The sequence below is a fragment of the Pelodiscus sinensis genome, chromosome 3 (assembly GCF_052426305.1).
Source record: "Pelodiscus sinensis isolate ZL-2025 chromosome 3, ASM5242630v1, whole genome shotgun sequence".
NCBI classification, from domain to species: domain Eukaryota; kingdom Metazoa; phylum Chordata; order Testudines; family Trionychidae; genus Pelodiscus; species Pelodiscus sinensis.
In genome coordinates, this window is record NC_143054.1 from 164,449,755 (window position 1) to 164,464,391 (window position 14,637).

The window sequence follows — 14,637 nt, forward strand, 5'->3', positions numbered from 1 at the left end:
GGTTATTCATAAAGCACTCACTGCATGAGTTATGGAAATAAACTTCAGCCAGCAAATCATTCATCTTTCTGCTTTAAGTAATCTCTCAGCCCCAATAACTGGGCATCTGAACACCTCACAATCTTTAATGTATTTCTCCTCATTGTGTCTTTAGGAGCTAGGACAGTGCGATTATCCCTAATATACAGATGAGGAACAGTGGCTCAGGAAGACCAAGTGATTTGCCCAAGGTTAAGGAAAGATTAAAGTGATGGAACCCACACCCTTTGTCTTACAGTGTTAACTGGAAGCTCACTGAATCACTGTTCTCTTTGAATGTCTACTATTAATTAATTAGTCAGTGTGTAACTGGTCGCCAAAGTCACATGGTGTTGTTTCAACTTTCTGCCAAACATTCTAAGCAGAAAAATTATGAATGACCAATCCTGAGTAGCAAAGAACTAATAATAAATAACATGTTTTATGGCAGGCATTTCAGATAAATAATAATAAATGCTAAAATAGATGCTAAAATAATAGATGCATTTTCACTAATGAATGATCATCTGAAAACAAATTTGATTAAAGGCGGAGTGAATATTCTGTGGTTATTCATAACAATTATTGGTTAATTTCTCTGTGTACCATTCCACAAGCTCTAGAAGATATCTGCATTAGGAGGGTGTGGCGATGATTAATTAGTTAGATGTTAAAGTTTCATGGTCTGCTTCCTTGCTACAAAGCTCCAGTTGTAAATCAGAGTAATGCCATTCATTTTACATCACTGTGTGATAGGAGCACTGCTTCGCAGAATCAGGTGCAGTGATGTCACTAGATTTAGACTGCCAGGCAGCTGACATTATGAAGTCATGAATCAGGCCCATTGAGTTCAACATATTTATACAAACACTCAACATGAGTAGCTTAGTGGTGAATCAGGACTGTAAGGCACCAGGTGAAAGCTGAGCAGTAGTATGGCAATAGACAACCCATACTGACACTTTTGAGAAAAGAATTTCTGTTTATCCACAGAGCAGGTACAATAGGGGAATGGCAGAGAGCAAGTTTCCATTGTAAAACCTGCCAATGTCTCACTCAGATCTGTCCTGGTACAGCCTAGTCTCATTCAGTCCATGGCTTCCTTCCCCAGACTGCCAAGAAAGGGGCCAATTAGCTTTAATGTGGTGGTAAATTTTATTTTATTGGACTCCTATCTACTGGGATGTGAATGGAGACTCACCAGCTCATTTCACACAGACCACAAACTTTTATTCGCTTCTACTCCGGGCCTCATTCATGCTAGCTACCTAGAAGAGAACAACTCCAAACTTCATAAGCATTCCCTTATGCAAGTAATGCCCTGAATCAGCAAAGTAATCTTCACTCTCTTCCTTTGACATTTATGGCATAGCCCAGACTCCCTGAACATAGATGGTATCACGTTCCACATTGTGGAGCTGTTCTTCACTTGCTGATATTTAAAGGCATTTCCACTACAGACTTGTTAACACTGGTTTCCCCATGAAGCCAGCTGGGGGACCTACCATTTTTTTTTTTTCAGTCTTAGCATGGACAGCAGGAGGAAAAGTACTTTCAGAAGCTCACCCAATCTCTAATGTGCTTCAGTTTCAGGCAGTTACTTGAAAATGATATCTTTATATTAGAAATTACTGGGAGTGAGTTGTGCAGATAATGTTAACCAGCCTCATAAGAATAGCCATACTGGGTCAGATCAAAGGTCCATCTAGCCCAACATCCTGTCTTCCAATAGTGTCTAATGCCAGATGCCCCAGAGGGAACGAACAGACCAACCATCAAATGATTCATTCTTTTGTCACCCATTCCCAGCTTCTGACAAACAGAGTCCAGGGATACCAGTCCTGGCCATCTTGGCTAATAGCCACTGATGGACCTAACCGCCATGAATTAACCTAATTCTTTTTTTGAACCCTGTTAAAGTCCTGGTCTTCACAACATCCTCTGGCAAGGAGTTCCACAGGCTGATTGAGTGTGGCCTCCACATGAGGAAACTCACTCAAGAAAGTGCCCATAGGGTGTATTAAAAGGGTAGGAAGCGCTTGAAATGGAGAGTTGGGAAGAGCTCGCACAGGGACGGAAGCAGAGAAGAATACAGATGGGGACAGCATGTCTTTACAATGTCTGGGAGATTCTGAGAGGGCATATCTTTGCTGAATATCCATAACTCCCATAGAAGTCAACAGCAGAATGGTAGGCACATCTTTAAGAGAGGCTGAAAAATGGGGGCCAACATAGAAATGGAGGGGTACCTGAAAGAAAGGTTTTTTATTACTGTTCTGAGGGATCTGCTGCTGGGAACAGCTCTGAATCAGCAGTTGTTCTGGCTGTGCTGGTTCTGACCCATAAGTACAGACAGTAGTGAGCCAGGCTGTGCACCCACTCAAGTAACAGAGGTTGCACCCATTTACTCCATGAGGTTTACTCCTGCATGTCCTTTTCTAGATTGGAGATTTATTATACTGATGCAGGTACAGTACAGGCAGTCCCCGGGTTACATACAAGATAGGGACTGTAGGTTTGTTCTTAAGTTGAATTTGTATGTAAGTTGGAACTGGTACATATTGTAGGGGAAACTCTAGCCAAACATTTCTCCAGAGCTCAGTTTTATTCTCCCACACCTCACTTCCCTCAGTCCTTTATTCTCAAGCTGAGGTGTCTGCTGAGAAAAGCCGCTCTGCGTCTCCCTGGTCTGCGGGGGGGGGGGGGGGGGGGGCGCTAGCTCCACGTCTCCCTGGTCTGCTGGGGGGGAAGCAGCTAGTGCGGGGTTGCCTCACCCCGTTTGTAAGTAGGGATCCGATGTAAGTCGGATCCATGTAACCTGGGGACTGCCTGTATATCAATTGTTGGGTCAGAACTATTCCAGAATGTGGACAGCATCTGGAGGCTCTTTATAATGCACTGGCTGATAGAGGTTAGAATTAAAGACACTGCAGTGTTGTTGGTTTTTTGTTTTGTTTGTTTTGTTTTTAATTCTGCATCCGATGGACAAGATCCAAGCTGCTTATCCCAGTTTCGGGTTTTTCTGCAATTTTCTGCAATTCTAAAGGTTTGCTCTCTCTGTTCTCTGAGAAATTAGCAGGGAGTTTTTGCTGAGAAGCCAGACCATTTTCAGCACTTAAATCCCAGGCTTACTGAACTGTGACAATTTGAATGAGTGAGATGTCCCAAAACTGATGAGTGAGATTTTAACTGTCTCTCTGAAATAAGTCACCAAATCTTCCTTAAAGCTGCCTGCAGGACAGTGTTGTTTGTTTTTGCAGCTGCACTGGCAGTGATTTCATAGTAAGGAATCCTAGTCACTCCCAATAGCAGTGGCCTTCTGCTCAGACTGGCCAAGTATTATAATTGGGATGGGCTGGAGAACAATTCCATTTTATGAAATGTTTTGGTATTGTCAGAAAAGTTCCATAGAATTTGTTTGGCCAGGTTTATAATGGCTCTTCCATGGCACATGCTATCCATGGCACATATAGATTTGCACTGTGGATGGGATCAGATCACAAAACCTGGGTCCAAATTTCAAACATCCCTTAAGTCTGGAGTGTGCAAGTGTGATGATTTAGTTTGGTTTATTATTATTATTGATTGTTTGTATTATACTAGTTCCTAGAAACCCCAGCTCTGATCAGGGCCCTTTTGCATGAGAAGCTGTATTCAGTCTGAGACAGTCTCTGCCCCAAAGAGCTTATAATCCAAATGGATAGGACACAAGATGAGAGGAAGAAAGTTTATCCCCATTTTAACAGGTGCAAAACTGAGTCCAGAGATTAAGTGCTTTGTTTAAGGTCATCCAGAAAGCAATTGTCAGAGCCAAGAATCAAAACCAGATCTCCTGAGTACCAGCCCAGTGCCTTTTCTGAAGAGAAAGGCCAGAGGCAAAATTCAGCTCTGAATCAGGGTTTGGATTCTCCCCCCTTTCTCCCTGTGTGTTAGGATTTGGACCAGGCTCTGCTTTGCCCACATGGGCCAATGCATCTCCATATTTTCTGTGATGAGCATGGGCAGAATTGAATGCTGACAGCTAAACCCAACTTCTCACGTGCTCACAAGCAAGACACTGATCTAAAGCTGGGGAAAGGATCAGATGACAGAGGAAGTGCAGAGTGGAATGACAGTCTGCAGGACTGGAAGCTATTTCCCCCTCCATTCAAGAGGCATCTATTTTTGACTAACTTTTTCACAGTTGTGTAAAAATTGTAAGTATTTTCTCCCATAAAATCTCACCCAAAAATATCATCTGTTTAAATCTGGCCCATTTCCTTTCTCCCTTCCCACACCCTCTCATTCAGGAAATTAGGGAAACAATTAAGCACTAAAAATATCACAGGGGACCAGCCACTAAGTGTGTGTCTCTTTGAAGAACTTTACACTTTACATAACACAAGTGTTTTGTGGAGAGACACTGGTGTGGGATTCAAGAAACTGGGGTTCTATTTCCAGGCCCGAATGAAGGAATTTCTTTGGGGGGGGGGATGCTTTTTTTTTTTTGGTAAAGGTGGACTGCAAGGATGTGAATACATTCCACCCCTCCCCTCCAAGTAAGTGGGGAAATCAGCCACAGCCTTCCCCTGGCTGGCCAGAGCTGGGGGGAGGGAGGCTCAGGCAGCACACTGCTTCTGCCTTCCCCTGGCCGGCCAGAGTACACTTACTTGGGGGACCATTGGGGGTGCATTTGCACCCCCTGTTTATGAGCCTGATTTCTGCCTCAAATACTTCAGTTAGTCTATAAGATGCCACAGAACTCCTGACCTACAACGTTATCTTTTATAAGTCTTTTGTCTAGTTTAATCAGATGATAAGATCTTCAAGGCAGAGTTTACCTCACACTATTGGTTTGTAATGCATACAACACAATGGGACCCTTTTCCCTACATTCCCCTCTCCTCCTCCAGCTGCATTTGATAAGCATGACCTATAGCTCTGTGGTCAGAACTTAGCCCTTCCTTCTGGTTCCTGGAGCACCTGCCTCAATCTGAGTTGTTACAAACTCCACATTTGCTAGGAGCACAGTAAGTTTAAAAATTCTGTCTCAGTGGTAATTTTTGAAAGTTTTTTTTCCTTGGGGAGTATGAAATGCTGGTTTTCACATAGAAAATGTAAAATTTTACTAATTTGCATGTATTGGAAACAGATTTTGGCAATGTCAAGGATTATTTGCTCATAAAATAGGCCTATTTTTAGCAAATACTGCAAAAATTCACAGGTTTTCCAAGGAATTGGTGGTTTGGGGAAAACTGAAATGAACTGCAGACAGCTCATATGTCTAGGCTTTAAAATCTAACAGCTAATATTTTTCAATTGCATTGTTCAGAACACATTCCTTGACTACCTTTCAAGAAGTTCTTGGTAGCATTCAGCAGGTGATCTGCACAAGTAAAGCTTGCATAGCTGTCATAGGAAGGAACTCTGGTAATGGTTAGGGCTGCATAACCTATATGAGCCAGGGTATGCCTGTACTGCACTTAGCCACCAGTTGACTCAAGTTTACTGAGGCTAATGGGCAGTTTAATTGAGGTGTCAGAGGTTCTGTCTCAGGCTGCTGCTGGAGCTCTGGGCTTCTGCCTGAAAGGCCACACTGCAATTAAACAGCCTATTAGCCTCAGCCCTGGTTGGCTGGCCCAGGTCATCTGAGGGCATCTGACTGTAGTGTAGATGTAACCTGGTGTCTGTGCTGGAGCTGGGTTGGAAATGGTTTTCCCATGAGGGCAAAAAAGCTTTGTGATTAAAAATATTCAAGCCCCAAATTGGGACAAAACCACAAATTCCAGAATGATTTCATGTAGCAACAATCAGCAAAAAAAATGGTATGGGTCAATCAAAGTGCTTTGTTCTGATCTTGACCTTTAAATATTTTTTTTTTAAATAAGTCATTTATATTTTGAAATGAAATGAAAGGCTAACTGAAGTGTAAAAAAGGAGTGTTTTGTTTAGAAAGCATCCTAATGGATCATTTAAAAAACTTTCCCCCAAATTATTTCAAGGGGAGAAAACCATCAAATCCACCCTTTCCTGTGAAAGGAGCATTGGAGTTGGACCAGTAGTAGTAGCAGCATTAAGACCAAAAGAAAGGCCATTCTGGGTCAGATCATAGGTCTATCTAGCCTAATAGCCTGTCATCTGATAATGATCAAGCATCATGAACCAGACCCCACAGAGATCTTGAGATCCACTTAAAATTCAAAAGTTTTTAAATCAGTAATACATGTGGGGTCTGTTTGTCCTAAGATGTGTTTCCATCAGCCTCTCATGTAAGCAACAGGTTTGTATTCTGCATCTGTAGGGGAAATCTTTCCCTTCCATTGACATACCTAGTTTGTATGTGAATACTGCAGGCTGAATTTTAGATGTTCAAAAATACAGGCTATGCCTTTGGCTACTGGGAAGAGACACCCACTCTCTATCAACAGCCCTTGGTACATGTGAGGAAGTTATAATTATATGTTCTCTAAATCTCCCTCCTTTTTTGTACCTCTCCTTTCTCTCACTCCCATTCCCACTGAGGCACCTCTTCTTCTGCTCTCACTAGCCCCCGATACTTTCCTGTCCTCATCTTCTCTTCCTGCTATGTCAGTCTCCTACTCCCAGGGTGCTCCTTACCTTTTTCTCCTTGCTTTTCCCCCTATCATTCTCCTGCATCCATATTCCTGTTTCTCACTACTCATCTCCAGACTCAGGCATATCCTTTCAAATCCATGCTCTCCATATATTTTCACCCTCTCTGTCTCCTGCCTGCTTATTGACACCTCTCTTGTGCCCTCATTACAGATCGGAAAGAAGCAGGTTAACACTGTGTTCTTGAGTATAGGAAGGAACAAAATTAGCTGCATGCACCAATTATAAGGGTGGGTGATTTTCAGGGCTGTGTCACCTGTGATAAATTAAGTACTTGCCCCCTATATCCCCAGACTATAATTGGGACCTACTCCAGGTCTGAAGGGAAAGTTTGAGAGAAATGTTTTTGTCTGCTTCAAATCTTGACTGCAGAAGACTGTTTTGGTGTGTCTACTTCACCACATAGGAGAACAAAGGTTTAGCAGGACTCTATGGGTATGTCTAGACTACATGGTACCCAGCATAGGAAAATGAAGCGGCGATTTAAATAATTGCCGCTTCATTTAAATTTAAATGGCTGCTGCACTGAGCTGATCAGCTGTTTGTTGGCTTAGCGTGGTAGTCTGGACGCTCCGCAGTCGACATCAAAGGCATTTGTCGACCTCCCAGGTATACCCTCCTCTGCCCCTCCCCCTCAGAGCAGAATAGGGTTGCTACTTCTGAGATACAAAAGCCAGGGACACTGAGGATGATCCTCAGCCTATACAACTGGATAGCTGGCTGGGTGTAACTGAGCCCCTTTAAAAAAGCTACCCTGCTTTGGGCAGGGAGCTGGTCTCGACCTCCTGAGGTCTCTTCCAGCCCTAGGAGTCTGAGTCAAAAAAGGGATAATCTTGAGGAAAACCTGAAGAGAGGACAACCCTAGAGCAGAGGGTGGTCACTGGGTTCTCCTACTAGCCCTCAACAAAAGGGTACAAGCTTGATCTATAGACTGTTGAATTTAGGGTGGGGCTGAAAACAGCCCCTCAAAGATGGTCTGAGGAGTAGCCCAAGAGGGAGCAGAAGCATTTCTGGTGCTGGACACTTTGAGCTTGTTGTTACTCTGAAAGGGGAGAAACCTACTGTGACCTGGTTGGAGAGCTGAGTTGTAAGAAAAGAGGCCTCAGCAGCTCACGACCATACTGGTTGTTGACGAGATACTAGATGAGGGAAAAAGAGTTGCTCTAGGGACAGTGCCAAAGTTCGAATGCAGGTACATTGACTCCAGCTATGCAATTAACATAGCTGGAATTGCATATCTTAATTCAAACTTATCCAGTAGTGTAGACCTGGCCACAGAAATTGAAACCTGCAGCAGTCACACAACCCATTGCAGAAAGTATTGCAGCATGAGGAGAGGGAGGAAGATGGGGCCCAGCTGGAACCAGCCTTGCTCTCCAGCATCTTCTAGGTCCAGTATTATGCAGGAGTGACCTTTCTCCCAGAACCATGTGGGCTGGCCAAGAGAACTGTTCTGGGAAAGAGCCATGGACTAATGAAAATGAACCTGACAGCTGCAGATGCTGGAGCAGCCTAGCAATAGAGCTAGTTGGGAGAATAGTTTTCTGATGGGAAATGTCCTTTATGCAGAATCAAAATTTTCCATATGAAAATGTCAGTGTGGCTGAAAAAAATCCATTTGCTGCTAGGGGAAAATCCATTGGGTCATTGTTCTTTCTAAGTGGCTTTATGAACACCAGGGAGAGCACTAGGGACAGATAGTGTAGCCCTATCCTGGGAGGGCTCAATCCATCAAAGCCTGGGAAATCACCTTAACTGTCCTTTCAGTGTGCTGACCGGATTCTAATGAGTGGCTCTGAGAAATCAGCTGACTTGGCTTAGAGCAGCAATTCTCAAACCGCAGGCTGCACATGGCCCAGTTAGCACACAGATGTGGCCCAACTTATGTGCTTACTCCCACCCCCAAAATACGCTGTTCTAGTCTGGCAAGGGGTAGGACGGGCTGGCCAGGAGAGAGCATCTTGCAGCCATTTGGGCTGGTGAGTGCCACAGGGGGCAGGAGAGTGGGTCTATTTGGGGTGGGAAGTGAGGGGTTGGGAGAAGCTAGGAGCTAAGGTTTTCTGGAGTGCTGCAGCAACCCCAAGTTTCAGGTGTGGCTCCTCTCCTGGCCCTGCTTCTTAGGTCCTGGCATTTCACTTCTGGCTGGTCTCAGGGTGTCTAGTGCTGGGAGGCACAGCTGCCTGTTCATATGCCATTGTATGCACATACTGGCTGTTGTCCAGCTGTTGCCTGGCCCCGCACCCAGGGCTCTGCTCCTGGCCCTGTTCTGGGCAGGTGTGGGCCTATGGGAGTTTGAGCCTTTTTTGGGGGGTGGGAGTTGTGGTTCTTAACCTGTGGCCCGTCTAATATGTTGTGGGCTGCATATGCGCACACTTATAAACAGATTTACTGGCTTAGAGGCTGTTGAACTGAGGTGCAGGTGTTTGGGGTCAGGTTGGATCCTGGGTTCTGGGACCTGCACGAAGGAGAAATCTTGAGCTTATGCTCCAGCCTGAATATCTACATATTGCTAGTAAATGCCACAGGGAGCTTGACTCAGCTGGCAATGGCCAGCCAGGGGTTTTCAGTTGCAGACTGCAGAGAGCCCTCTGGAACAACGCTGGTTATTAACCAGGAAGGTTTCACTTTCATCTCCTGCTGAATGGCTGGTTGTAGCTGCATAATTTGAATGATAATGTTCTGAGTCTTCCCTGCACTCAGCGTGGGGGAATGCATCACTCTGCTCTTGGATGTGTCCTTTTACATTACATTTCTGACTGAGTTTTGTGCTCCTGAAAGGGAGCACTGAGTAGAGCCAGGATCAGTGCAAGCTGGGGCTGGGCAAGCTGCCTCCGGATACCTGCCCCAATACTTCAGTCCTGCTCTGTGCTTTCACACTGCTGCAGCCAGGCCAATATACTTGCCTTATGAAGGGCAGTCAGTAGTCTTTTCTGGGATTGCTTCATTTGGGTCCAGGTTTACCAAGACCTTCTGTGATAATACTAGGTATGTGTTTGGTCAAGGATCTAGACAGAGTGGGGATAACCACAGGTCTGGCTGTGTCCAGCAGCCCTGATGGAGTTTCCTTTGGAGCTGAGTCCTGAATCTCCTATTCCATGAAAGGTGCTACACATTGTAACCCACATCCTCCATTGCAGTGCTGTACCCAGGCAGCTCTTGGGAAGAGCCTGTCAAACAGTGTGGTACATGTGAGGATTCCTCCCCCTGCAAAGTATGGGCATGAGTGACACACAATGTGCCAGGGTTTGAACCTCAGTTTGCAGGAGGGAAATTCTACTGCACTGACTGGATGGGCCTGTCACTGTTCCCCTTATTGGCCTCTCTACAGCCTCACCCTCATTTCCTCCCCCCTCACCTTGTGCAGAGCTCCCCCTGCAGCAGCGACCTCATTATTCTGGCAACAGTACAGGCAAATATAATTTGTGGAGTGAGTCACTTTGGTTTGCGAGCCGACTGCTATCTTATCGCAGGCTCCAATGATGATACTCAAACAGCTGAGTTATTAATGATACTCAAACAGCTGAGTTATTAAAACAAACCTACAGGCAGCTGAGTGGAAGGGGTCTTGAGTCAACTGAAGGGATGTGACCCCCAATTCCTGTACTTAATGCTGCTGTGGACACAGCTTGTATGAGCTCTGACAGGCAAGGCTAATCCTCCGTGACTGTGCAAAGGGCAACGAGCCTTTAGGAGATATGGGAGTGGTGCTTGTATCTTGACATTGAATTATGTATAGGGAGCTGCTGCGGTGGGCTCTGATCCCTAATGGACATGCTGAAGCAGTCCAAATATATTTACATAATATGTTATCCTACAAGCTCTGCGCACACAGCACTCCCCTAGAAGTCGCTAGGATAGCCATAGCCATACGCTGAGGGCTTGCAAATCAAGTTACTTCTCCCCTCCCCCACCTTCCTCAGGGCCCAGGCATGGCTGTTGGCTCCCCTACTTAGCTCTAAGAACTGGAGTTTAGGTAGAACATAGGCCACCAGAATGCCAACCACAGGGCAACTGCACAACCCTCCCCTTCAACAACCACCAAAAATATCTAAAGCATCAATTCTCAGACTGTGAATCAGGACCCCAAAGTGCAGGGCTGGGCAATAATTTTGACGGGGGGCCATTCCAGATTGTTAGTAAGTTTTCAAGGCAGCCAGTGGGAACTGTGGTGATTCTTCTGGGGGTGGGGCAGCGTATGATGTTTCCCCTCGCCCTCAATCCAGGCATGTGGAGCTTTAGAGAGGCACATGGAACAGTCAGCTGCTTTCAGCAGCTTGGGGCTGAGGCAGGCATGCAGCCAGTCTGAGAGTCCAGTGGGGCAGTCTGTGGACCAAATCCAAAGGTTGGGTGGGCTGGATCCAGCCTGTGGGCTGTATCTTGCCCACCCCTGCCAAAGTGGATTGTGACCACATTGTAATGGAGTTGCCTCGACCGGCATTAGAATTGTTGGGGCCCAAGGCAAAAGACAAAGCTTGAGCCCCACGGCCTAAGGCTTCAGCCCTGAGTGACGGGGCTTGGGTTTTGCCTTTGAACCCCCTGCCCAGGGCAGTAGTGCTTGGGCAGGCTCTAGCTTTGATCTCTCTCTGTTGGGGTCATGCAGTCATTTCTGTTGTCAGAAGGAGGCCATGGTACAATGACTCTTGAGAATCCCTGATCTAGAGAGGTTGACACAATCACACGTTTGCTCACTCTCACATGACTGGGACCTTCTCTTGCTGTGTCTCTCATCACATGCACACATGCTGCTTCGCATGTCAGTGAGCAGGCAGCTGCTGTTTTTTTTCAACCATTTTGATCTGTTATCACTTAAACTGCGGAAGTGGGAACACTGCTGCAACCTTTAGTGGGACACACACATTTTAACATTTAGATATCACAGTGTATTGTGGTGATAATTCAAATCTTTAGAGCCACTTAAAAAAATTTGGCAGATTAAATTTTTCTGGCAATTGGCAAATCCATAAAAAAATTAGCTAGGCTGGTCAGATATCAGCTAGGTGGCAACTAGGGGTGTGAAAGGTTAACTGTTTAACCCTCATGGGCGATGCTTAGTTAGCCATTAACCGGTGGGGGCTGGAGAAGCTCCCCAGCTTCTGTGGGAAGAGAGCTGCTCCAGGCCCATGGGGAGCCCACCACTAACAGGAGACACTCTTGTCATCTGGAGCAGCTCCTACCTACAATGCGCCCTGGTCTGCCATGGGCAGGTTAACCAATTAAATGGGATTTTATATCCCTAGTGATGGACAACATTCCCAGCTAGTGAACTACTACGCAGAAACAATCCTGATTGGCTGGGAGTAGAGGACAATGTCACAGCTGACTCATACCCATTTTGTAGGTGGCTATGTCTACACTGCAGAGTTTTTGCACAAAAATTCACAGAGCGTCCGCACCTCAAGCGTGTTCTTGCACAAGAAAATTTACCGTGAATTGACAGAACAGAGGGGTTTTGCAGTGTAAGTATTCCTCTTTCTATGAGGAATAAACCTTTTTGCGCAAGAGCTCTTGAGCAAAAAGGTGTCTGTGGACAGGAAACGGGGGGGGGGGGGTGATGCTCAAAACCAGCCTATTGAAAGAAGCACAGGTGCTCTGGTGGCCATTCTGTTAATGACAATCAGAGCTTTCTGGTGAGAGTGTCCATGCAGTCTGTACGCTCTCTTGTGCAAAAGTGCATCACTTTTCTGATGTGCTTTTGCAGTGTGGATGATCTCTTCCGCAAGAAGCCTACAGTGTAGACACAGTCGGTGTTACATACAATCAGCCCCAGGAAAATAGGGCAGCTTTGCATGTAAGCTTGTTGAAGGGACCTGGGAATGAAAGCAAAATCTAAGCATTGGATCCCTCAGAACTTGAAGCATCTTGTGCCACTGTAAGAGTGGCTCACAATTCTGGCAATATTAGAAAATGACCCTCCAGGACAATGGTGATTCACACAAGTGAAACAAAGCCAGACTGGAATTTAACCCCCTGCTCCTTCCAAGCCCGTGTTGTCTTGTATCAAAGCAAGTGATAGAACATACTTACCCATATAGCAAGTGCACGGGGTTCATGCTGTATGACCCACATGAAAGACAAGGCAGGGTGAAGAAAGGGAGGGCCAGTTTCTGCCCCATGCAAGTCTCTGAAAACTGGTGACTTGAATTAAACTGAAGCCATTAGATCCATATGGGAAAATTCTGTAGGTCCCCTTTTAAGATACCACACTGCTCAGTCTGTTAAATCTTCTAACTCTCTCTTCAGGTTTAAGTCCCTTTGTATGACACACAGAATTCTTTCCCTTTATAATCTTCTTGCTGCCCTATAGGTAATTGAACAGCAGATCCACACAGTAAAGCCTTCAAAAGGAATTACAAAGAATTACAAATCTCATATTCACCTCGCTTCACCCTTTGCAGATGTAGAATGAGTGGCATACGTATCTTCATAATCCACATGGCTCACAAATTTGGGGTTTCCTGCTTAGAAGTCTGTTCTCCCTCCCCCCCCCCCCCCCTTCTGTGAAACCGACATCTTGCTGCTTTTTTAGGGAAGGACTTTGGCTGAACTTAAAAGCACAAAGGAAGCTCAGGCTATGTCTAGACTGCAGGCTTCTTTCGGAAGAAACTTTTCTGGAAGAAATCTTCTGAAAAAACTTCTTCCAAAAGAGAGCATTCACACAGCAAAAGCACATCAAAAAAGTGATCTGCTTTTTAGAAAGATAGCGCCCACACTGAATGGACACTGTCTTACATTTAATCTGTGATTACTATGGATGGAATGGCTATCAGGGCACCTGTGTCTTTTCCTCTTTCCTCTTCTTTTGAAAGAATTCCCTCTTCCCCTTCCACACATGCCTTATCCGAAAGAGCTCTTTTGGAAAAAGGCTTCTTTCTCATAGAAAGAAGTTTACCAATATTGGAAATCTCTCTCTGTTCTTCCGATTTTTTTCTGAAAGAATGCAATTGCAGTGTGGACATAAGGGAAGTTCTTTCAGAAAAATGGCTGTTTTTCTGAAAAAAACTCTGCAGTGCAGACATACTCCAGTTTGAAAAGAGTATTTTGCAGGCTTTGAGGAGGCAAATTCTCTGCACTGCTTCTTTTAATAAATGGAGAGAAAACAAAGTGGAAGGCATGTAGAGGTGAGTTTTGGAGTGAGTGATTTATGTAGGAAGATCTTGGGCCCACTGAAGTCCTGGAATGATTCTTATTGACTTCAGTGTATTTTGATCAGTTTTTAATCTCTCTCCCCCTGTGCACGTGCATATGTGTGTAATATATAAAATGTATGCGTATTGCTAGCTAACAGACAACAAAACTGGGGAAGAGGGCGACCACATATTTGATTGGTGTGAATACCAGAAAAAACAATTAACTGAATTACTGAAGGTAATTCACAAAGGTACAACTAGAGGTTAAATTTGGTAGGTGAAATATCAGAGAGTTACCAGAAATGGATGGCATGCATCATGCAAAAACAACAATGAAGTGGGTCAGCTGCTAGCAAAATAAATCATCTCTGTTTAAAGGAGCCAGTACACCATAAGACTGGAGGCTAAGACCTCTTTACCTATTTAAAGAGGGACCCATATGAAGATAGTCACAAAGTTCTGTATGCTGCTTTTATGAGGTAAGTTTCTAGTTACCGTATTTTCCGGCGTATAGGGCGACTGGGCGTATAAGACGACCCCCTATCTTTTTAATTAAAAGATAGGGTTTCATCTTATACCCCAGCGCCCCTCCGCCTCCTTTGCTCCCGGTGTCCCTGGTCTGCTGGAGATGGTCCCCAGCAGACCAGAGGCACCGGGAGCAAAGCCGCAGCAGCTTTGAAAGCCTCGGGGGAAGCCGGCGGCGGGGCATCCCAGGCGTGCCTGGGCTGCCCCCCCGCCGGAGCCCCCCCGAGGCTTTCAAAGCCACGGAGGGGCTCCGGCGGCGGGGCATTCCAGGCACGCCTGGGATGTATACCCGGCGTACAAGACGACCCCCGATTTTTGGGGGATGTTTTTTAACATCAGAGGTCGTCTTGTACGC

At 45.4% G+C, this 14,637-nt stretch overlaps 1 long non-coding RNA gene across 3 annotated transcripts in view; it reads left to right on the plus strand.

Moving 5' to 3' along the window:
- Positions 1-14,637, plus strand: part of LOC112544577 (uncharacterized) — a 35,691-nt gene that overhangs the window by 13,006 nt on the left and 8,048 nt on the right. The window contains exons 1-2 of one of the 3 annotated variants that reach the window (XR_003087922.3): positions 2,919-3,064; positions 3,952-4,214. The exons of 1 other annotated variant lie outside the window; for it this stretch is intronic. This is a non-coding gene — a long non-coding RNA (uncharacterized LOC112544577). Of the gene's footprint in view, positions 1-2,918; positions 3,065-3,951; positions 4,215-14,637 lie in introns of those variants that run through there. One more of the 3 variants, XR_012902385.2, reaches the window with a different exon arrangement.